The 24,545-nt window shown below is 36.1% G+C and overlaps 1 pseudogene; it reads right to left on the minus strand.

The window, feature by feature from the left end:
* Positions 1–10,751: 10,751 nt before the first annotated feature.
* LOC121727526 lies at positions 10,752–10,865 on the minus strand (annotated as a pseudogene).
* Positions 10,866–24,545: the final 13,680 nt, after the last annotated feature.

The following is a 24,545-nucleotide window of genomic DNA, read 5'->3' on the forward strand; positions in this document are numbered from 1 at the left end:
GGGCCTTATTTCACTAGTATTAACATCCTGTGAGGGGCAAAGTAACTCCGAATGGCTTGTAGCTTTCTTCATAACAAAAACTCTTAGGGTGGGTTGCACTAACTTACTTTGTTATAGTAAAAAATAACAAATTAACTGTCAAAACTCTTGTTAAAGTCAATAATAGACGCCATATTTGACGATAACCTAAACCGCGCAATTTCGCTCGGTTAAAGTAAAAGTTAGATTTGACAGAAGGGTTACAGTGTTGCCGTAACAAATTATTTTTTCCTATCAATTTGTATGGATAATTTATTTTTTATACTCTCAAGTCTTGTCACCTGGTCCGGAGCAGGGACAATAAAAATAATTAACAATTTTAACATTTATTTAAAAGAGAAAAGAGAAACCTAGACAGCGGAGAGTGGGTACGCGGGTAGGAAGCCTAGCCTCAGTCTATTTCGCAGTCCTTTCACAGGTTTTAGGTACACTGCACTTATCTGGGATCAGACAGCGACTTGCGGGACTCCAGCTCCTCAGGTCTCCGTTATCCCTGAGACAGGCGCAGTGTCGAAGGCCAGCTGTTGGTTGCTAAGAAGTTCATGACCCCGTCGGCGGCAGCAAGTTCAGTGTGCAGAGAGAGATGCGCCAATCAGACGGCATGAGCAGCACGCGGTCGGCCCCAGGTGGCCAAACTCTGCTGCAGGATAGCAGCTCCAGACAAAGTGGTCCAGCCGGAGGAGAGCAAAGTAGTGTGGTCCAGACGGAGCAGTGGTCCAGACGGAAAGTAGCAGATGTCCAACTGGGATGGAGCAGAGCAGAGTTGTCCGGGACAGAGCACCCCTAAACTGGGTACCTTTTAAAAGGGAATAAAAAAAAAGGTAAGTACTTCATTAATATATTTTGTCAAATAAAATTTAAAAAACTACATAAAGCTAATTTATAAAATTTAAATAGGCAAATAGAATTAAATCAATTGAAAGAAAGTGTTGAAATAAAGTTATTTAAAAAAAGTATTAACAGTAAGTGTCGTTTTAGTTCCGCACTAAGTATATCAAGAGATGGCACACTAAGTATTGATTTAGTTTCTCGATTACATCTGACAAATAGGAAAAGGAGAAGGAGATATTAACAATTTACAAGTAGCTACGCTACAATCTCAACCCCATTAGTTTTAGCAACATACATGTCAAATTCTGTGGTCATTGTTTAAAGCTAAAGATAATGTTAACATTAACTTTAACCTTATCTTTGACTAAAACTGTAACTTTAACAACGCCTTTGGTGCAACCCACCCCGTAACTTGATCGAGACTTGTTTCAACTCGAGTTTGTTAAACTAATAATATGTATCCTGTGCTCGAGTCTCAAACACTGATTTTATGGGTTTTTTAATTTATCGTACTTCGGTCCACTTATGCCAATTTGACTTTTAGTTAAAATATCTACATTTTATAAATACGAGGAAAGAGAATATTATAATGAACAAAATATACTTTAGCCCAGACTAGGGCAAGCACCTTAAGACTGACAGACAGTTTTGTTCGACGTCAGACGCGCGACGTTTCTGCCAATATTATGATATTATGACGTAGCACATGTTGAAATTTGGTCGGATTATTATTTACTGTATGTGCTAGTAGCGCTACGACCTTTGCGTAATATTCGCTATTAGCAACTTAGTCTAGCGTATCTCATTTAAGGTGACGCCGCGGATATGTTTTAGATTGCTTGTTTTCTAGAGAGGCCGGCCCGGCCTCGCATAGAAAACAAGCAATGGAACAGCAAAAAATGGAAATGGCCTAAGCGACAAAATGGTTTTTGTCGCGTAATTTGAAAACCATAAATACATTTCATATAAGCTATGGGAATATTAAAGTGTATACTTGAACCAATCTATGTACAAATTTTGGAAGCTTAAATCACTCTCCTCTGTTGGCAAAATGGGAATCCCTTTTTTCACAGAGGTCTTTTTGATTGATTATTCTGTGTTATAAAAGTTAACCAATCGTGTTATGCTATGGGTAATTCAAAGACAAAGACATGATGAATACTGAACATGAATTTTAATTTCTTAGCTTTAGTCATTACATCGCTGATGTTCCGAACGCGCGGCAGCCCCAACATCATCCTGAAAATACTCATTGATAAGCTGGACAGCCCCCTCCTGAAGCACTGGGTCCATGCACACGTGCATGTATCCGGTGCACCAGAGGGTGGCAAATATTTAAATTAATAACATTCATTTCCTGCTAGTTTAAGAATTTTCCTATGGGTTATATTTTACCTGAAATAAACGTATTTTTTTTTATTACTGAGAAAAATCGATATCGCTACAGCCAAATTATTATCAACGCGTCGCCTTAACCGTTCATTGCAATTTTTATGTGGTTTTTCAGCATTTCGATTTTTCAAAGCCACTCAATTCGCTATTCCTAAAATAACATCAATTTATTTTATTGTGTGGTAAAAACTAAAATTTACAAATTGGTTACATTGTAAAAACACAATGAATAGTGAACATTCCAAATTGGTCTAATTTTCTATTCAAAATCGATTGAAAAAATACACGATATATTCGTTATATATTCGTTATATTTTATACACATATTTTATATTGAAAATATTCGTAGAAAATATTATTAACCCACCTGTAACTTGAGTAGATTATCATATTAGATTTAATAATTGTGAACTACACATATTTTTTCCGTGATATAAAATCCTATCCCGAAACTCCATAGTATGTTTATTAAAAAAATTTAGCGAAATTGTAGCAGCGGTGCGTGATGATATTGAATCTAAAAATAGAGAATGGAAGTAGACGTTACCATTTGTTTGCATTACGCATAGATGCCAAACCTACTTGATCGATTTTGATAGAGTTTGCCACAGGTATAATATTAGATACACAGAGTCAATAGTCATATAAAGGCTTATTTATAAATCTGCGAAATATACGGTTATCGCAGGATTCCCCTTTGCACCACAACATTGTTTTAACAATGGAGTTAGGAATTTTGTTTTAGAAATGGATATTTTCAACTCCAGACAACATTTCGTTTGTGGTCTACAATCGGAAGTTTCAATGGGTATTGAAATGTTTTTCCTTTTGTTGCGAACAATTTTACCTACCTCAGTTTTGTACTTTTCTTTAACTTTCACTAACAATTAAGAAACGCGTGAAAACACAACAATCGAACTGTATTTATGTTGATTTATGTAGTCATAAATAGAGTTCGTAATTAATTTATGACTTCATAAAATTTATAGAGTTCGTTTGTTGCGTTTTCAAGCGAAAGCTACTCAACTGATCGACATAAAATGTTGGTTTATATTTTTGGTATAAGTAGGTAGTTACTTAGGAATCCTAAGTCACGCAAGTGAAGGTATATTATAAGTGTTAATATTAGTGAAAGTTAAGGAAAAGTAACTACTAAGTTATAGATGTAGTTAAGATCGAGTGGAAACATATTTTAAACAGACAAATTTAGATTTAATTTATTGTCATAGATAATATATAATAATAGGCACTTACTACCTTTACCTTAAGTAGTCAAAATTACCTTCAAACCCTGTCTTCTGCATCGCAAAACAAATCCCGTAATTATTGGCACCTACGTGAGAAAGGACAGATGGTTAAGTGTGAACAAGAAGGGTCCGATCTGGGGCTCTCACGTTGACGAAGGTTCCGTATCTGATACCGGATCGCGCCTTAAATTGTCCCATTGTTGTACCTTGCTGGTGAAAATTACTTGGATTTGTGCGGTCCTAATTGTATGATATCTTGATTAAATTGTATTTTAATCGACGATATGTTAGTCTAGATCAGTGTCCGAACAAATGTGTCAAATTTCAAAAGTATATGTATGTATCATGTTCATGTATATTATGTAATATGTAGATAATTTTTATGTTTGTGTTTGCATATCTCCAAAACTACAAGTCTGATTTGAGTAATTTGTTTGTTGTACTTGGTATTATTCAACTTAGGAAATACTGCTAGTTTCATATTAAAAAATGGGTTCAGTACTTTTTGATATAACGAAATTTTAATTTTCAATTACGTACAATTTTGAAGTCGGTTTTATCTTTTCAAAATACTATTATTAGGAGTATATTGTTGGAAGGGAAAAAAAGTTACTTCTAGATGTTGACGGTAACTCTGTAGCGCAGAAATTCACTTCAAAGAGTGTAAAGAAGTAATAGATAGATCAACTTTTATATAATTCAATATTAGTTAAGTTTTACTATACTACTAAGTTTATAGGGATGATCCCCATAGAGATATTAAACCATGATCCCTAATCTTTTACAATTAGTGTCTAAAGTTCACACTAGGCCGAAGTTACGCGGCGTAAATTCCGCATGATTCCGCCTACAATATATTTTTATAAAATTACCGATTATTCCGTCGCGTTCCGTCCGTATTTTGTATGCGTTTGACATTGCGAGCGTAATCATGTGGAATTTACGCCGCGTAACTTCTGCCTAGTGTGTTTAGACACTTAGAGATACCCTCCAAAGGCTGCAACGCACTTGCTCTTAGAATATTTCAATATATTTAAGCCTATGGGCTTGGTTAAGACAAAGAATACTCAAGCTAGCTCAGAAAAAAGTACTTAAGATCTAGGGATTGCAATCCGGCGTCATTTTTAATCCGGACCGGATTTGACCGGATTACCGTCAATCCGGATCCGACCGGATCCGGCCGGATTGATGAAATTGAACTAAAAACCGAAAATCATCCTATTTTTGCATTCTAATTCAAAAACAAGGCATATATAATTTCAAAGCGAGATAACCATTCTTTAAAAACTGTAAAGCATGGAATAATATTTTAAATGTCCATATGGTTGCTCACGCACATTACGACAGTATCGCAACATAGTCGGCCTAGCCTAGAAGAATGAGAAGGTTAATTGCACCCTCCCCACTACCATACGTAGCTGTTGTCAATGGTGAGTTGATATTTAACAATATACATCCATTTGTTGCTCATCATTTAAAAGCGTCACTTACCAAATAACTTCTAATAGAGCTGCTGCGGTTCCGTAGTACGGTACCGCTACTTTTTGATAATTTTTGTATAGTCAATGAATAAAGATTTATGACGTAATTTTACACTACTAACAACAACATCTCAGTCACGTTCAAAGGAATTTGGACGAAAAGTTTCTTTATACTTCGTCGAATACATTTTTTTAGTTGATCGACTATTACTCGATTTGAACTTTGAAGTCTTCTTAGCCATGATAATTTTCCTTTTAAATTCAGCACATTTCCTACTCCCGTGATTTTTCACATTTCTAGAAGCAATCATCCCCGCTTCATGTGTATGGGAGGTACCATAAAAGTATATATTTTTAAGATTTTATATTCCCTTTTGTTTGAATCATTTTTTCTTTTTCATCAATTTTCCTATATATAGTCTCTGAGCAAAACCGCGGACTGACAGACGGATAGACAGGCCGAAACTATAACGGTTCATTGTTCACTACAGAAAAAAGTGAGAAAAAGCTTATCCAGGGGTAACGCATTTAACGTAAGTTATTCATGCAACAACCATATCAGTTTGCCACAAATTAAAGTATATTATTATTTTTAGCAATATTCCACGAAATAAACCCCAACTTGTAAGTACATGAGTGAGTGTACGCATAGGCATGCGCAGCACGGCATACACTCACTCATTTACTTACAGGCTGGTGTTTACTTCGCGGAATTTTGGTAAAAATATTAATATACAAAATTTTAGGCTATGGATTTCCGCAAAGTAGCGCCTGATTCTATTAACTATTGCCACAAATCGCTAACACTGGATCCGGTCTCCGGATCCGGTATATTGAGACCGGATCCGGTACCCCTAAAATGACGTCGGATCCGGCGAATTTCCGGATCCGGTTTTCCGGATTGCAATCCCTATTAAGATCTCGAGCGAACACAAAGTAACTGTTCCATGTTACTTTTCAAAACCCTTGTGAAAATGTACTTTATGTTGTCAGCATAAAGGTTCTATTAGAGGTAAATTAACTTTAAACGAATAAGAAAGAAAGCCTCCACGGTAAATGCAAGTTAAAGTAAAAAAGTCCTCGACGGAAGTATTTTGTAATTGAAAGAATATTACTGTTCGGAAACGAAAGGCATTCAATTGCAAAATGCAATTTTCGATATAAAATTGTAATAGCTTTGGAATATTAAACGATTTATAGAAATATATTTTTAATACTCACCTCAGACTTAATCAAAAGTATGAGGTAGATACAGTTGAAATATAATTATTAGTATCTAAACACACTATGCCGAATTTCCGCGGTGGAAATTCCGCATGATTACGTCAGCAATTCGGCATGGTGTGTTTAGACAGTGTGGCTGGTTTTTCGTACTGTATGTCCGGGCGCGCACTAGCGGCCAGGCCGCACTGGCCAGGTCGCGCGGCCATCGAAGTTATGGTGTGGCCGCTGGCCGCCGTGCGTACAGGTGCGCGTGGTCTATGGCGGTTTCATACTAAGGTATCTATCTCGATGGCCGCCGCGGTCTGGCCGCTGCAGTTTGGCTACTAGTGCGCGCCCGGGCTATGTGTGTGTTGATGGTCAGTTGATCATGTGCTAAACATACGTGAAGTGGCGTAGATTTGATTCAGTATAATAATTTACTAAGCTGTAACTTAATATCAAGATGCAGTATAAATTATAATATCATAGGCGAGTGTAAAGAAGGTTGTGTAGTAATTTCAAGGAAATTTCGGTACCTATACGTATTCGCATGACCTACGCCACTAACAATTATCAATATTGTTTTACAGCTGATTACATGCCGTTCATAACAACGTTTTGTTTTATCACCAAATAAATGCAACAAAATTAAATGAAACTCTATTTTAGTTTACATGACAAATTGCGTTGTTTTGAATCAATTTTGACATTTAGTTCATTACAGTAATTATAGCAAGCCGGACCGAATGATAATTGTCATCAAAACAGCTATGGGAACATTGAGGAATAAATCATGAAGTGGTATTTTCATTGCTGTTCTATTTAATTTAGAACGTTTGAAATTACATATTATTTATACAGTGGATGCAATTAATTTGTTGTCGCAGATGTACCATCAAGGAAATTGATTCCTAGGCAGTTTACAGACCAAAGTCATTTGGTCGGATCATGTCAATTAAATGTTAATCAATGATGAAAAACTCAAAGCAGATAATATGTTACCAACGCGCGCGTTGTGAAGATTCAAATACGGCCCAATTGAGCCGTCTGTTGTTTATTCTGCATCGAGCGCAGTCACGAACGTGCCGCGTCTTGTCTTACCTAAATAAATTGAAAAAGACGTCGTGCGTGTTTCGTAAATGTACCAATTATGACTCGAAAGTAAACAAAACACATGGAATCTCTTACCACATGTCTTGATTGCAATAAATACCTCGATTATTTACATTTTCAATTATTTTTTCGAACAATCTGGAAAAAAACGAATTTTCGTCATAGCTCAGGCGAAGAAAGAGACAGCGATACGATTCGACGTTTAAAACTAGAACTGTCTCTTTTATGTACATGGTTTTTGGTATCTTTTGTTTCACTTATCTGTCAAATTTGTCAAAGTTTGCAATTTTGAATTTGAAAATTGTTCGGAAGAGATTTAAGCCGGAAAATAGTATGGACGTAACATATCTGTATATAAGTAGAATATCATTGATGTTAATTGTAATCTGTCGGCTGGGTTTGACATAACGCGACCAAACTACGTAGGTCCTCCATCTGCCTAGTAATCAACTTCTCTGATAGTACATGAGATAGAGATTCATAGACAGATAGTGGACGTACGATATATTTGGTCAGGTTATGCCAGACATTGTTAACTTGATAATAATAATAATAGAAACCCGATCGTAAGTCCACCTATGGAAGAATTTCTCTAATTATTACAGAAATTCTTTTTCTAATAATTAGAGGAATTCTTCCATAGGCAGATGAGAGATTAGAGTCTAATAGTTATGGTAGTACACATAATTTAATAGGTCATGTGGCTCAGTCAACGTGGTGTTGGAGTATAGTCGAGTTTTTGTTGGAGGCTGCATCAAGCAACCATCCTCAGATACAACCAGTGCCGGATTTATATTTTTTAATAGATGACTCATAACGCCCGCAACTCCGTTGCGCCAAAATTGTTTTATCGCGCGGGTACCGCACATTTTTTCCGGGATAAAAAGTATCTTATGTCCTTTTCTTGGACTCAAAGTATCACCATACTAAATATACCGGCTCGACCGGAGAAATACCACGGGCTCACAGAAAACCGGCGTGAAACAGCGCTTGCGCTTTGTTTCGCCGAGTGAGTGAGTTTACCGGAGGCCCAATCCCCAACCCTTTTCCCTTCCCTACCCTCTCCTATTCCTTTCCCTACACTCTCCTATTAAAAGGCCGGCAACGCACCTGCAGCTCTTCTGATGCTGCGAGTGTCCATGGGCGACGGAAGTTGCTTCCCATCAGGTGACCCGTTTGCTCGTTTGCCCCCTTATTTCATAAAAAGAAATTGAGCTAAAATCGGTTTGGCGGTTTGGACGTGAAGATGTAACAGACAGACAAACAGAGATACATTCGCATTTATAATATTAGTATGAATTGGGGTAGGTCACTTTATTTCCGTCGCCCCATATATGAAACCTGTCGACCCCTAGAACGCTGCCGCTGGTAGGGCGCGCCCGATACTGCCTATTTATAAGTCTAGGGATGGATGCAGCTAATTCCGCAGGCTGCAAAACACCGTTTTCTCGGCATGGAATATGGGTTTGCTCGTATTTATTTCATACTAAATACTGCTACCAATCGAAGGCAGTATATTACCTGGATGTATAATGTAATTAGTGAAGTCATGTTGTATAAGGACGCAGATAATGTAAACCATAAATCATATAACTGCTATTTGTCAAACGTCAATATGATGTTAATTTAATGCATCAATAACAACAAACACAGACAGCATACAGACGGTGTTAACTGAGCTAAATAAATAATATACGCTGTCCCGATAGATGTTGTCGTGTCGTCTATCTCAACAAATATCAATCTCTATTGTGCGCTTTTATAATTATTATGGGCGTCACGTTATCGTGGAAGCCGACTTCCACGATAAAAAGTTGGGTACGTTAATTAGATTCTATTAAAAAAGTGAGTACGGTAATGTTATTGTAATCTTACGACAAATTGTTCTGGAAACATGAAAGTTTTAGGAAAGGTCGTGCGTCATAAACTGTCAACGGCTGCCATCGGCTGATGTCGACTGTCGCCGACACGTGCCGTCGACTGTCGTCGACTGCCACCGACACGTGCCGCCGACATGGGCCTTTCGTCTGTAAGAAGCCTAACTTCCCTCTGTTATCGTTTTACCGCGGACGTCCACGATATTACCGCCACGTCCAAAATTATAAAAGCGCACATTGAATGACTGGATCGATTTTGATAAAACTAGGCGTAGATAGAGTTGATCATGAGCAAGATGCATCTTTCCAGATTTATTTTGCGCGTACGAAGCGAAGCATAGCGGCTAGTATATTTAAATTTTCAAAACCTTCACTAAAACCTACTTAAACAGTGAACTAATAAACTCCGGAAGTCGAGAAAACTTTATTGTTTGTCTAACTAAATTGCTAAATTTTAAAAGCATTGTACTTGGCCGACTAAACGATAAAATTCCAATAAGTAGGTAATTACTATAGCGGTATAATAGACTTCATTTCTAATTAGAATTCTACCGTAAGTAAAAAACAAAAGAAAACAAACTGAACTAATTCCAGACGTTAAAGTGTTTTCAATTGTACATTAAATTGTTTGAAGGATTACATTGACAGTACTAACTGAGACAAACGGGTTTCTAGAACAAATGGAGCTTATGTCTGAGCTAGCTCATTCTTTATTGTTAGAATTTGTTTAAAATTACATCAAGTAATTGAGTTTCTTTGTTGTTGATTCAGCTTACAGGACGTCTAGAATTTACCAGGTATTTAGATGCTGGTAATCTAGCCAAATTCCACCGAATATCATAAATTTGAACTATAATTGTTAGAATTATAATAGCGTGCTTTACCGCTAATTTTTAACCGACTTCCAAAAAGGAGGAGGTTATTAAGTCCCTATTACCGTTATTGGTGTTGCGTGAAGAGGTAACAGACGGACACATTTTCGTCTTTCACATTTATAATATTAGTAATTTGGGTACTCTAATTTACGTTAAGTTTGCAGTGAGCCATCGTTGGAGATGGCACTCGAGGACTGCCGCGGTAAAGCTATTGCATAGCATTTCAACGCAATTATAATTCACACTGTGCCTATCAGAGTGTTAGGTTTTTCGTTACGGAATTTCTTTATTAAACTATGCAATAGCATAACTAGTGTTTTGTAAATCTTGTTTTGTATTAGTATCCAACGATCCTAATTATGTTCAAATTACGCGAGTTGTTTGAGACCTCTTGATTTCCCATACGTAAGAATTTAGCGTTAAAATAAGCTCCATGATATCCGGATTAGTTCAAGTTTAATATCACTAAGACGATTCTTATGAAATTTGGTACGCAGATGCAGAAACCCCAGAAAAGACATTGAATAGTTTTAAACCCGGAAAAATGTACCATTCCGAGTTGCGGATGTCAGAAATGGCTAAGGCTTGCAAAATACAAGTATTGTATAAATTATAAACACCAGTAATAAGGCATGATTTATTACACTAGTAAATACAATACAAACACTTTAATACTTTACAAGTACAATTCACTTAGCCTTTCTCATTTTCATAAGCAATGGAAACAACTTTTCTGAAAAACCAATAATTAAGCTGAATAGAACAGATATTAACACTTTGATTTTAGCCAAAAGGCCTAGAAGCGTTTAAACCAATAAAATACTTTAAATACTTAACTTATAACGATCTTTGTTCGAAGTACTCAGAGCCAATTCACATTGACAGGAGGCAGAGTGACAAGGCTTACGACAAAAGAGAGAGTGAGTCCCCTCCATCAGACAACCCGCCTTTATACAACCCCAATGACGTGTCACTCTGCCCCACGTCTGACTACCAGGATTTGTATGTAATATCATAAACAATGATTCATAGTTACAATTATCCTGAAAATCATCATAAATCAAGTATTCAATTATTAGATTTTTAATTAAATCATTTACTTTTTGAAATAAAAGTATCATAACCGGAAAACTTAATTAATATTGTCTGTTTAAAGATAAAATGTTATAATATTATATATTTTGTCGTCCAAATATCATTAATGTATTAAATAAGGACAACTGTTACCATAAATAATTGTTTCTTTTAAGACTATTATTGAAATAATAGTCATTTATATTCATAAATATGTTCAAAAACGGATAATATCTCACATGGGCATCACCAGTTTCATAAAAAAGCAATACAATAAACCAACTAAATTGTTGATCAGCTACAAACTGTATTTGCATCTGTAGTTTTCATGTTCTAGGAGTTGGCGTAATAACGAGATTTATTATAGCTTCCTGTATCCAAAGTGTAATAAATTAGTTTTGCATATTAATCACCGTGTTTATTGTAACTTGGTGTTGTTATTAGATCCCTGAACAAGTCATTAATTAGTAGATAATAATCAGTTATTTTAGGGCAGAGTTAAAATTGGCATTTTCAACTCATACGGCCCGATTTACATTATTATTTAGTGTTTATTGGTAGTATTTTACTACAACTTAAAAGGCAAGTACAGGCAGTCTTTGTTGTACTAAAGCAAGTAGTACATTTTTCAACTAAAGTACTATGTAAAGCACTGCAGTAAGTTAATGTAAATCGAGCCCTCAGGAAAAAAAATAAAGCTTTGACAAATTTTGTGTCTCTTAGAGTTTTTTAAGTACCTGCGTTTTTAGTCAATTGAATTTTTATTAGGTTCAAAGATCATTCAGATCTTTGACTAATAACTATGGAGTGAAAATAATGATTCTGTCTAAAAGTAGGGGACAAACGAGCGAATGGATCACCTGGTGGAAATCAACTATCGTCGCCCACGGATACTCGCAACATCAGAATAGTTCACATTAAATTAGATTGCTGTGTGCTAGGTACTGCTGACCTAATAGATTTTTACTACAACACATTAACTTAAGACATCCCTTCACAATTAAAGCTTGTCGATTGAATTAAGAAAACAAGTGAACAAAACGTGTGATGGAATTGAATATAGGGGGAGGAAAATAGTAGATGCGGTACGTGAGCGGAAAACCCGTTATGGCCGCCGGAGTATAAATATAACATACAGTAGAGTGTAGACGTATGTTCAAGATGGAACATAAACGGGGTGCACACACATTAAATTACTTTTTTTTACTCATAAAATACTCATCCTCAAACTGCGCACAACTCATATAAATTCAGAATGTATTATTGATAATATTATGCCAAATAATATTATTATGACCAAGTCCATCGCCGATTTTATGAAGAAAAAAAAAAGGTTTTATTGATTAATTGTCTATCTTTCATACAATGATTTATTTGGTTTTCTCTATCATTAATACAGCATTCTTGATCTACAGTCTGACCAGCTTAGGTACGACCCTCGTAACATACTAAAAGCATGCTACGAGGATCGCGCTTAAACTTGTCTAAGTAATCACTCTCTTATATCGTTTTGATTGGCCGCACGCGATCTTATTTAAAATTTTATACGATACCGCTTACAGCTAGCGTAGGATCTACTATATTTGGTCGCTGTTAAGCATTTGTGTACTAAGCCACATTTTTTTAAATTTAAATGCAGTCTTGTTCTAAATCATCTAAAGAACACAACTGCACTCATAACTCACTAGATAATTTTGTGGGTTAATACAAGAATGCTTAACAGCGTCCATTTGGGAGTTTGTGGTTCTACTTTTAAATCATTATACTGTGGTGCTCCTGCACTACGAACCACGCGATTAAAACCTGACGTGGGCTCTCCTACTACGCCGTGATTAAATTTCTGTGAAATGAAAATTAAATTGCACTCTGCGGGTTTTTGCGTATTGTGGACGGATGGATGGAATCCCGTCATGTGAGTTCGCAGTAGTGCGTCTATAATCCATATATGATAACATGAAATACAAAAGATGTTTGAAATAAAATAAGCTTCAATGCGAACGAAACGAAACAAAAGTTGATAAAATAAAGGATTTTAATACTTTAAAATAAAAGTGTCTTTAATTTCTTTAACTTTAAATTAGCACCTTATCACACTAATATTATAAAGGCGAAAGTTTGTGAGCTTGTATGTTTGTTACTTCTACACGTCTAAACGGCAGAAGCGATTTTAATAACATTTAGTATGGAGATAGTTGATACCCTGACATAGGCTACTTTTTATGGTGGGAAAATATCACAATTTATTTTCCCAAATAAACCGCGAATAACGAATCGGGGCACAGCTAGTTATAAATAAAATATGTTTAAAGTAAATTGACTAATCTGCAATTAATTTCAAGTCAATAATTTTAACATAGTGGGATGGTATGCGAAGGCGGATACCGCTGCCGTGGTCGTCCAGGGAAAAGATGAGGTGCAGGCACACCAGCCAGGCAGGCAAACGGTGGCCCAGGAGTGTGTTATAAATTATGGAAGATCAAGCGGGAGGCCTATGGCTAAGAAAAAGTTAAGAATTAGATTTGCCTATGCGTTATTTTAAATGTAATATTATGACGTACCAATAAAATAATTATTATTATAGATAATTTAAATTACTTTTGGTCTATAGTCTATGCCTATGCGTAAAAACTTACTATCAACCAATTTTGGATAGTAACACAGTAGGCTTGTAGCCTGGAGGCCTACAACGAAACCGTTTTATGACTCAAACGATCGAATCGCGAATGCGGCGTCCTGCTCTAACAACGCCATTTCACGTTTGTTAGAGTAGGACGCGGCATTCCGATTCGTACGTTCCCGGTACCTACTGGGAAGTATGTCATGAAATAAACATGCTGATGAGGATCGGTCCCGTCCTTGTTCAAACTTTATCTCTGCAACATTTTACAGAACACTCAAAAGATTTACAAAAAAAAAACTTAAAAAAAATACGCGTGGATCCCATTTTTAGGGTTCCGTCGCCACACAAACGGAACCCTTATAGATTGGTCATGTCTGTCTTCTATCTGTCTGTCTGTCCATCCGTACGTTTTCTCCGAAACTATAAGAACTATTCTATTGAAACTTGGTAAGTAGATGTAGACTGTAAACTGCATTTAGATTTTGATACAAAAATGGAAAAAATATTAAAAATTTTAGGGGTCCCCATTATAGGGACCGTGCAGAAACTATAGAGGACATCGTAATTCGACAGCAGCGACACGATGCGAGTAAAAGAAGTAACTTGTGAGTGACTTTGGCTTCGCATTCTCTTTGACCCCGGCTAGTTTATGTGTGTTTTTTACATGTTTTAGACTGTAAAATGATTTAATACTTACACTCCCAAGTTGCCACACGCGGCCGCGAGATCAACAACAGATTTCCATGAATCCGCGATCGAAGGATTAAAGTAAAAGACTAGATGACGCCAGCAACTCCGTTGCGCCAAAAATTATTTTTCGCGCGAGAACCGTACATTTTCCCGGAATAAAAAGTATCCTATGTCCTTTCCCGGGGTTCAAAGTAAATCCATACCAAATTTCAGCAAAATTGATTCAGCGGTTTGGGCCTGAAGTGCTAACAGACGTCTACACTTTCGCAATTATAATATTGAGTATGGATGAGTTTCTAACCGTAAACAAAGAACGAAAGCGTGATTAAAAATGTTTAAAGCTTATCTAGCTATCTAAGAAAATATCTGAAAAAGCAATTAGTAGCATCCATCAGCATAGAAAGTAAAAACTTGATAAATATTGCAATAAAATAATGAAGATGCAAAAATACATAATTATGTATAATAATTACTGAAAATGCTTGCGGATTAATAAAATAAAACAAGTTCACTAAAATAAATGCTTTTATTTCATCAACCTTCTGTGATTCGCTCGATACCATCTTTACAACTTTTGTCTGTCACTATTTTTAACTAGTGTACCTCATCAGTGCAAACACTTAATAAGTATTCTTTAAATAACACACAAAGACTGCACTATTAATAGTTTTCCTACTTGAAGAATCATCCTTTTGAGAACAAACACTTTGACAAGATGGTTCAAGATAACTACTATTACGGAGTACTATTATATTATATTCTGTGCTTCAGTGTTGAATTCCTGGCAGGACTTCTCCAAATTATCCTTACTTTTGATGCAACTTGTTGCATTCTAGTTGATGTCTTTGAAATTCTTTTTTTAAAGAGATTTTTTTTATTTTCTTCTCTTGTAGGTAGGTATATTATATGCCGGGTGTACAGGATTTTCCGATCTTGGCCAATTAAATGAGCGGTGCATAGGTAGGTATGTAAAATTTAGATGGAACTTGGAAGCCAGTTTGGATGTTTACTGAAAGAAGCAACGGTTATAGGTTAGGTTCATATTGTGTTCATCTAAATGAATTTACGGTTATAATCTACAAAATTCAGTGTTTTTACGAGTCTTAACTAACTTTTTAAGTACTTACGTATGTTTTACCGGCTTTTATCCATTTCTTTCGTTTTTCAATAAGCCATGGCATGTGAATACTTTTGGCAGAAAAATAGTAAAATTTTAGATCGTTCGATTTGCCTTTATTTTTCTTGTATGTATTAGAACATCCGGGAATACAACAATGCTTGAAAATACTCAAATTTCTCAAGAAATCCTTTAATTTTCCGTAGCTTGACTTGAGCTTGTCAATAAAAAAAAATCATCTAACCTATGCGTGTGGGGTATTTATGGATAGGTCTTTAAAAATCATATTAAGGTTTTTAATATCATTTTTTTCTAACCTGAATATTTTGCGAGAGAGACTCTTCCAAAGTGGTAAAATGTGTCATTTCAATTTTCAGTACCTGGATGACCGAGCTTTGCTCGGTATAGCAAACACTCATTGCTATGCTTCAACTTCTTTCTAATGTTATAATATTATAATTGGGAAGAGTTTGTTTGTTTGTTTGTTTAAACGCGCTAATCTCAGGAACTACTGGTCTGATTTGAAAAATTATTTTACTGTTGGATAGTCCATTCATCGAGGTAGGCTATAGGCTATATTTTATCACGCTAAAACTAACAGGAGCTAAGAAATAGAGGAAAATGTCGAAAAAACGGGGGAAATTATATGAAAGGGCTTATTTGAACGCGCTAATCTCAGGAAGTACTTATCAAATTTGAAAAATTCTTTCAATGTTAGATAGCTCATTCATTGAGGTAGGTTATAACCTATATTTTATCACGCTAAAACTAATAACAACTAAGAAATACAGGAAAATGTGGAAAAAACGTGGGAAATTATATGAAAGGGCATATTTGAACGCGCTAATCTCAGGAACTACTAGTCCGATTTAAAAAATTCTTTCAGTGATTTAGATAGGACATTTGTCGAGAAAGGCTATAGGCTATATTTTTTCACGCTAAGACTAATAAAAGCGAAGAAATAGATGAACATGTGAAAATTATATGAAATTGCTTATTATCTTATGAACTACTGGAGCAATTTTTATGTTATTTGGCAAACATGAAGAATAGACCACGTGAAGGGACATAGGCTATTTTTTGCTGCAAAATGTACGGTTGCGTGAAATTCCTAAATTACGCAAGCGAAGCCGCGCGGAACATCTATATATAATAAAATTCGTGGGAAAGTCAATTCTGTATATTGAATATTTTTGTACAATAAATAATACTTGGGATGTGATCTACTATGCTAACGCGGACGAAATTGCGGGCATTAGTTAGTATCAAATATTTAACAAGAACCCTTGACTTATACGTACGTACCCGGTATAACTAATAGTCAATGAACGAGAGAACATAATATGTATTTCAAGGGCTATTCAGTCATTAGGGGCACCGGGCAGACCATTCTTTATACAATACATAATGACGCGCTTTGTAACATTGTTACCAAGATAATAGCCGACCAAAAGACAATAACCAAGTTAAATAAATATCAGAGATTTATTCGCGCTCCTTTGGAAATACCATTGAGGTACAACTATAGACTGGAGAGAGCCTTATATCGGTGTATGAGCGTCAAAAGCGTGTAAACAATCCTACTTACTAGGACATAACAAAGAAGTCGGTCTGCATATTTCATATAATAAAAGTGTTAATAAAGGTTTTTAGTGTGGTTCCGCTAAATAATAAACCATAAGAATGGTCAAAGAATGCCCCACCCTCGTGGATTTAACATTAAATACGTAAGTTTTGAACAAAGTTTTTTAGGCTTTTCAATCGGTATTTTTGTGAGCTAAAAAGAATTATAAGTTTATTAATCCCTTATTCGTGCTATATAAGGCATTAATGCTAAAAATGTCACATCAATTAATAATTTGGCTATAAAAATTGCATAGCTTTTTACGTGTGTTTTCGGATTCTCATCACTTGAACTATAGTAAATCGATGTCATGAACTAATTGACTTTCTTTCCTGTATCATAATGTGCTTCGAAATAATCGACAAATAGGACTATTCAAAAAAATAAACGCACACTACTTGTATGAAAATAAGCACAAAATGGCCACGCGATGACGGGCTAAGAATACATCTATACTATAATACTTTATCTATGGGAAATACATTAGGTATAAGTGTACCTAAATTCTCCCGGGCGTAAGTTGCTTTAGTGGCCTTGTTTACTATATAACATTCAGATTTACCTTTAGTATCTAAGTACTAAAAGCTGCGCGCGTCTCTTAAAAACAATAAATATATTGTATGAACCGTACATTTTCCTGCGATAAAACGTAGCCCGTGTTCTTCCCCGTGGTCTACTTTATGTGTATGACAAATTTAATCAAAATCGTCCCAGTAGTTTCGGAAATATCTTTGGCTTTGGATTTAACATTTTACCTGGTCAGTAAGAGACAAGAGTACTAAATCCTTTGGCACTATTATTACCTGGTTCCGTTGAAAATCAACCACCGTAAGGTATGTAGCCATTAAAGTCCTTTTGTTCAAAGGCGACAGGCCCCGTTTTGGTTTTCCACCCTGAAGCGTACAGCGAATTCAGATGAGCTCGCACGTGAGTCTTTATTACCTAGATTCTAGAAATTTTGACAATTCAAATTCAAATATCTTTATTTCAGACTACAGTGTGGTCCATTGGTTAGTATTACATAAATTAAAAATTATTAGGGTTATTTAAAAAGAACAAAACATAACTTAAAGTAAATAATTAAAACTAAACAAAAATCATGCACCTCATTTAGAACTATGAGCGAATATATCCTGGAGGTCTGCTCTCGAATTCGTTCATTATCCGCACATAGTTCCTTAATATAGGTGCATGCGGATCATCTGCCACAATCTTCAGGATGCTGTTGTTACTTCCCCTTACGCGATTTATTAGAGATGCAGCTTTCTTGCGCATGAGTGCCCGGAAGCCATCCGTCCTTGCTTGTGCAAACATCTCGGACGCACTACAAAATCGGGGAAGTTTCAGCATCATCCTGAAGATATTGTTATATTGGATGCGAAGGGTGTTTAGAGATGCTTTGGTATAGCTGATCCACAGGCCGCCCGTGTACAGATTCTGACAGAACGCTTTAAAGAGTGTGATCTTCACTTCATCCGTACAACGTGCGAACCTGCGGGCCAGCATATTACCTCGCACCGCCAAAGCCCTCCGCTCCCGTTCAATATCTAGATCATCTTTAAGGTCGTCGGTAAGTATATGGCCGAGATATTTAAAATTAAATACTCTATTCAGCTCCTTTCCGCCGAGGTATATTGGAGGTATGGACTCGGGATACTTACCAGCGGCCTTAAAGATCATAATTTCACTTTTGTTGACATTATATGTCAGGCCATGCGAATCAGCGTATCTCTCACACACCTTCAGCATCTCCCGAATTCCTCTCGCAGTGGGACTCAGCAATACCATGTCGTCCGCGTAGCTAATGTTGTTAACGCTAACACCACCAACCTTGCATCCGACACGCATACTGCTGAGCTCCACTATGAGATCATTCACGTACAGATTGAATAGCTTAGGAGACGATAAACCCCCCTGTCTCACACCGCAATTCAACCTGTACGCCCTAGAGAGTCTATTGGCCCATTTCACGTGATTCGTCTGATTCCGATACCAGTAACGAAAAATATTTATAATATCTACCGGTATACCCATGCTCTCCATTTTCTTCCAAAGTACATCATATGAAACGAGGTCAAATGCCTTTGAAAGATCCAGAAAGCATGCGTAAACCGGTGTCCTACGGCTTGTATAGTATTGGACAGTATGCTTGAGACTCAAGATAGCACTTTCCGTGGACAGTCTAGGTCTGAACCCAAACTGCCCATCATGCACTTCCAGATATTTTTGCAGATATGAGTCAAGCACACTGTCCAACACTTTAGCCACTACAGTAGCAAGCGATATAGGGCGGTAATTTCCCTTGTCCGAGATATCACCTACTCGGTTCTTGACAATGGGAACTACAATAGTTTTCATCATATCCGTTGGCAGATATGCGTGTTGTATGCAGATATTAAAGAGCAGAGCTAAAGCTCTCGGTAGATGTGTACCTGCGTATTTTAAGTGTTCGATACTAAGTCCGTCATGACCGGGAGACTTGCCCCTGCTCATACGCTTAATTACATCTCTCACCTCTTTAGCAGTAAACATGAGCACGGGCACCTCCCCCCGCACGCCGGACCCAGTAGTAGAACTGAGCGGGGACTGCACTTTAAAATGTTCCATGAACATATTCGCAATTCCCTCTTCATCACTAATGCCATTGACACTGGTCGGGAGGCCAGGCTTAACATCGAACTTATTAGTGCATTTCCAAAATTTAACAAAATTTTTGTCGGCTCGCAACTTAGCTAACATATTCATTTTGATTTGCTCTTGGTTGTTTAAACACCATTTTAACCGACTTTTAAAGATCTTACGTGATTCACACATCTGTTCATAAATATTACCAACTGTAGGCCTGTTATGTGACACCCACTTTTTAAAGTTAAGCCTGGCCACCCGCCGTAAATTGTTGAATGCCTAAGATATGATCTAGGTTGATGAATTTTTTTTTGATTGAAAAAAAAGGTTTTTCGATAAATAGGCTTTTATTAGAAACTGTAAGATCAGTGTTTTTCAAACTGTGGGTCCTGACCCCCAGGGGGTTGCAAAGCTTCTGTAGGGGGGTTGCCAAAGGTTAAAAGGACTATTTTATTTAAAAAAATAAAGATTAAGGATGCAATTTCACAGAAGGAAATCTTCAAAAATACATACACAATAAAAAAGCAAAATACATACATGATAAAAAAGGTCGTGAAATATTTTGTCATGTCGGGGGGTCGGGTCATAAATAAGTTTGAAAAACACTGTGTTAGATCAACCGCAGACTTACAATTTCAAGTTGGCCAACTAAATCGCATAGTATACATTGGTATACTATGCGATTTAGTTGGCCAACTTGAAATTCTCATAAGTCGCTATAGCCATTGGGCTATAGCGACTTATGAGAGCTCGCACATTCATCCAACTAAATTGTACAACTAAATAATTGGACACCAATCGTATAAGAACCACGATTCCTTTCCGATGACCTACAAATTAAAAAGTTGTCCAATTAAATTGTGAAACTAAGCAATTTAGTTCTACGATAGTCGGCCAACTTGAAATTGTAAGTCTGCGGTGGCTCTTAGAATACGAGTATAATATTAGAATTTAAAACCAATTTTCAATAAAATATACGTAGCCTTTAATTTTTTTTTCATTAAATTTAAAGGCAAAAAACTAAATAAAATATGAATTGAAACTTCCTAACAAACTAATAACTACGTGCGCAAAATTTGTATGCCTGAAGCGTGCGACTCTAGTAAAATAGAAGCTTGCAAAAAACGTTTTATATTGTAGTTTAAACGTGAGGCTTTGTAGTTATAGTGAGGTCGTGTGTTCGACCCTTGTTGGGAATAATAATTGTATATTGGGAAATCTTTAACATAGTGTGCAACAAAACAAAGTGATAATACTGTTACGTGCAAGGTTTTTAAAGATTTGGAGAGAAAGACCTGCTGCCTCTCTTGAAGACTTTATTCACTAGCACTAGGTCTAACACAAAGCACTAACACTAAACACGATCACTGTCCTAGGTCAAAGCCAAGTCCTAGGCTACTCTTGATCACTTTTTTTCACTACGAAGTCGCCTTGAAGATCGCTCGAACTGAATTGATTCACTGGCCCGCCTTCCTGCAGCTATTTATATGGGCCGAGGCGACTCCTAGATTGTATCAGAATATTCCTTTCTAGAATGTATCCTATTCGCGTAAACAAGTGTGGAATATTTCTGGAAGCCTAACGCCATCTAGTATCAAGTAGGGGTCATAGTCACAATAGATCCTCATGGGTCGCAGTCACGTCAAGGCTACTGCAGCGACCTGCCTTCTTTAAAAAAAATCAAGTAGGGGTTTTATGTTGTTTTAATTCCCCGAGTGGTTCCACTAGTTGACGCTAGATGGCACTACGTGTCCGTATCCGTAACACTACTTTAAGCTGTGTATGTCCATTGTCCCATAAATAAAGTTGAATGTAAATTAGAATAATTAATTAAGCGCTGGAAGTTATTTTTTAATTTTTGTATGGGCAATTGCATGATGCTGGGGCATTTTGTGATAGGAACATAGAAGTCAAAAGCTATTAGTCGTAGCGTAATAAAATATAGCCTACAGCCTTTCTCGATAAATGGACTATCTAACACTGAAATAATTTTTCAAATCGGACCAGTAGTTCCTGAGATTAGCGCGTTCAAATAAGCCCTTTCAAATAATTTCCACCCGTTTTTTCCACACTTTCTTCTATTTCTTCGCTCCTATTAGTATTAGCGTGATAAAATCAATATCTAACACTGAAAGATTTTTTAAATCGGACGAGTAGTTCCTGAAATTAGCGCGTTCAAACAAACAAACAAACAAACTAACAAACTTTTCCGCTTATAATATTAGTATAGATTGTAAAAGTAACTGTATAAGTTTTAAGCCTGAACAAAATATTATTTTTAAATATGTATATTCATCTTGCACGTACGGTGCTCTATAAAGATCTGATGCGTAAAACTCCATGATTAATGTTGGGGGCTCACTTGTTCTTAGTTCCTGATTTCCCCAGCCGGCTCGCTGTCACGCGACCGCCATTTTGTTGGCGTCATTCTGTTAACAATTTGACAGTGTATATTAAACGAGAGGTGGTTAACTTACGAAAGATAGACTAGCGAAGACTCGTAGTTATGAAGTTGGGTTCACAGATTTTGTTTAAATGTTACATATTTTTATTATTTATATTTTACTAGATGTTGCTCGCGACTTCATCCGCGTGGACTTCAGTTTATAGCGCGCGATGGCAACAAAATTGGTGTCAAAAGTATAAAAAAAACCCTGGTACCCCTTAAATCAAAACAGCTGTGCAGTGTGCACAATGTTATAATATTTCATTTATTTATTTAAAATTTTAAAGCTTATTTAGCCCCCCAATTACACAACGTTACCCATAAACTATTTATCATTGATAGGTTTCATTTAAGGTAACGTCACTACATAGATAAAGTACTGAGTTATTTAATAACGTAGAAAATAAATAACAATCGAAAATAAATCGAAACTTAAATGTAAGATGATACCACCTTTTATAGAAAGACTTTTGAGCAAGCGTCAGCGCGATGTAGGAGTCGCACGGCGCCATCTATTATGAATTTTTGGAACTAACTTAATTTGAACAAATTTACGCATTTTCACCCCCTTACAACCCTTTTTTCATTAAAAAAGTAGCCTGTTCGTATGTCGTATGTCCTTTCTCAGGCTTTAGACTATCTGTGTACAAAATTTCATTACAATCGGTTCGGTAGTTTTGGCGTGAAAGCGAGACAGACAGATAGACGTCGTCTAGCTGTAGTGTGGAACGTTGTAGTCAACAAGTCGACTAAACGACGTAAAGCCGTGTGATTGAATGGCGTTATTCAGTCAAAGGGCTAGCTGTTTGATTGAACGGCTATTTAAACCAGTCGGCTGCGACATATATAGCATTTATTTTATCTTTTTCATCTGTTTTAATTTAACTTTTAGCGACTCCGCCCGCATGTGTCTCGCAGGAAAGTAGCCAATAAGTTCCAGAGCCTACACTAATTGTATTCACTGCTATACAAAATAGAAAAAATCGGTTCATCAGTTTATCCGTGAACGATACGCAACACACTTACACTCACTTGTATTACAGTAATGAACAAAAGTCTCGCCTCTATGATATTTATTAGAAGGTACAATATAATTTATGCCTAAGGAGATAAGCATTAATTTTTATGTGGGTAATTTTTCATACTTATAGTTTATTTTTTGCGACTGTACCACTTACCTTAACAGCTTTTAAATTCTTTGACATTTATCAATACAGTAACGACCAAACTTCGAGTGGCACAATTCCTTTTAATTAATTCTTTCATTTCCCTAATTGGACGTGCCTTGTATGTAAAATTTTCCTTTTTTCATTTCATAAAATATAATATTTCAAAGAAGTATCATATGGGTAAGATAAATTATGTTTCTCGGAAATGTGTTTCGTGATTAAATAATTTCAGCATTTTTAATCTTCTGGTAATAAGATTTACTTTATGCTTAATAAACTTTCATGAAAATTATGAGTAAATATTGGTGTTCCAAACGAGAGAGTAAAGTAAAAACTAGCAATTTCATTGTTATTTTTATTTATTTAAGCGTTTCCATTCGTTTGAATACGCAATTTATTTCCTAGAATCTGAAATTCAAAAGTATTAAAAAGAAGATTTCGCGCGAACGGAATCATTGTTTTTTGCCAATTAGCAGAAAAGCACTTCAAAAGGGAATATTCAAACAGAAGTAACAAAATGAGTTCCTAGAACGAAATTAAATTGCACTCAAAATTAAATGGAGTGATTAATATAAATAAGCACTTTGCAAAATTTCACAAATTAATTTTGTTCGCCACGGGAAAAGATAACAAAACACAGTAGCGTGCGTTTGTGAGTGCTGAGTATGTAGATGGATGAATTCTTTAACAAATGTATGAACTTTAGAACCCTGTTTAAAATGAAGATTGGAAGACTAAGATCATATTGTATTTTCTGCTCAATTGCAAACCAGAAAGTACCTAAACAAATTTAACTTACATGATTTCATATTGTAACAACAGGACAAGTAAAACTAAATTTATTGTAAAGAAGCTTAACTGTATGATACTAACTTGTATCAGAGACTAATCTACACCTTTTGTACTAGGCACACATAACAAATTAACAACCTTATAACTTTGAATTACTTAACGAACAGTTTTAAGTCAATTTCATTAAATTGAATTTAAATAATCATTGAATATCTTCTTCGGACATAACTCTTCACCGTCATCGAAATACAGTCAGTTATCATTCAAATGTAACAAGGTATCGGTATCAGTGTTAAGGGGCAAGCTGAGATCTCGTTAGGCCGCCCTCAG

Source organism: Aricia agestis, chromosome 5, assembly GCF_905147365.1.
Source record: "Aricia agestis chromosome 5, ilAriAges1.1, whole genome shotgun sequence".
Taxonomy (NCBI): domain Eukaryota; kingdom Metazoa; phylum Arthropoda; class Insecta; order Lepidoptera; family Lycaenidae; genus Aricia; species Aricia agestis.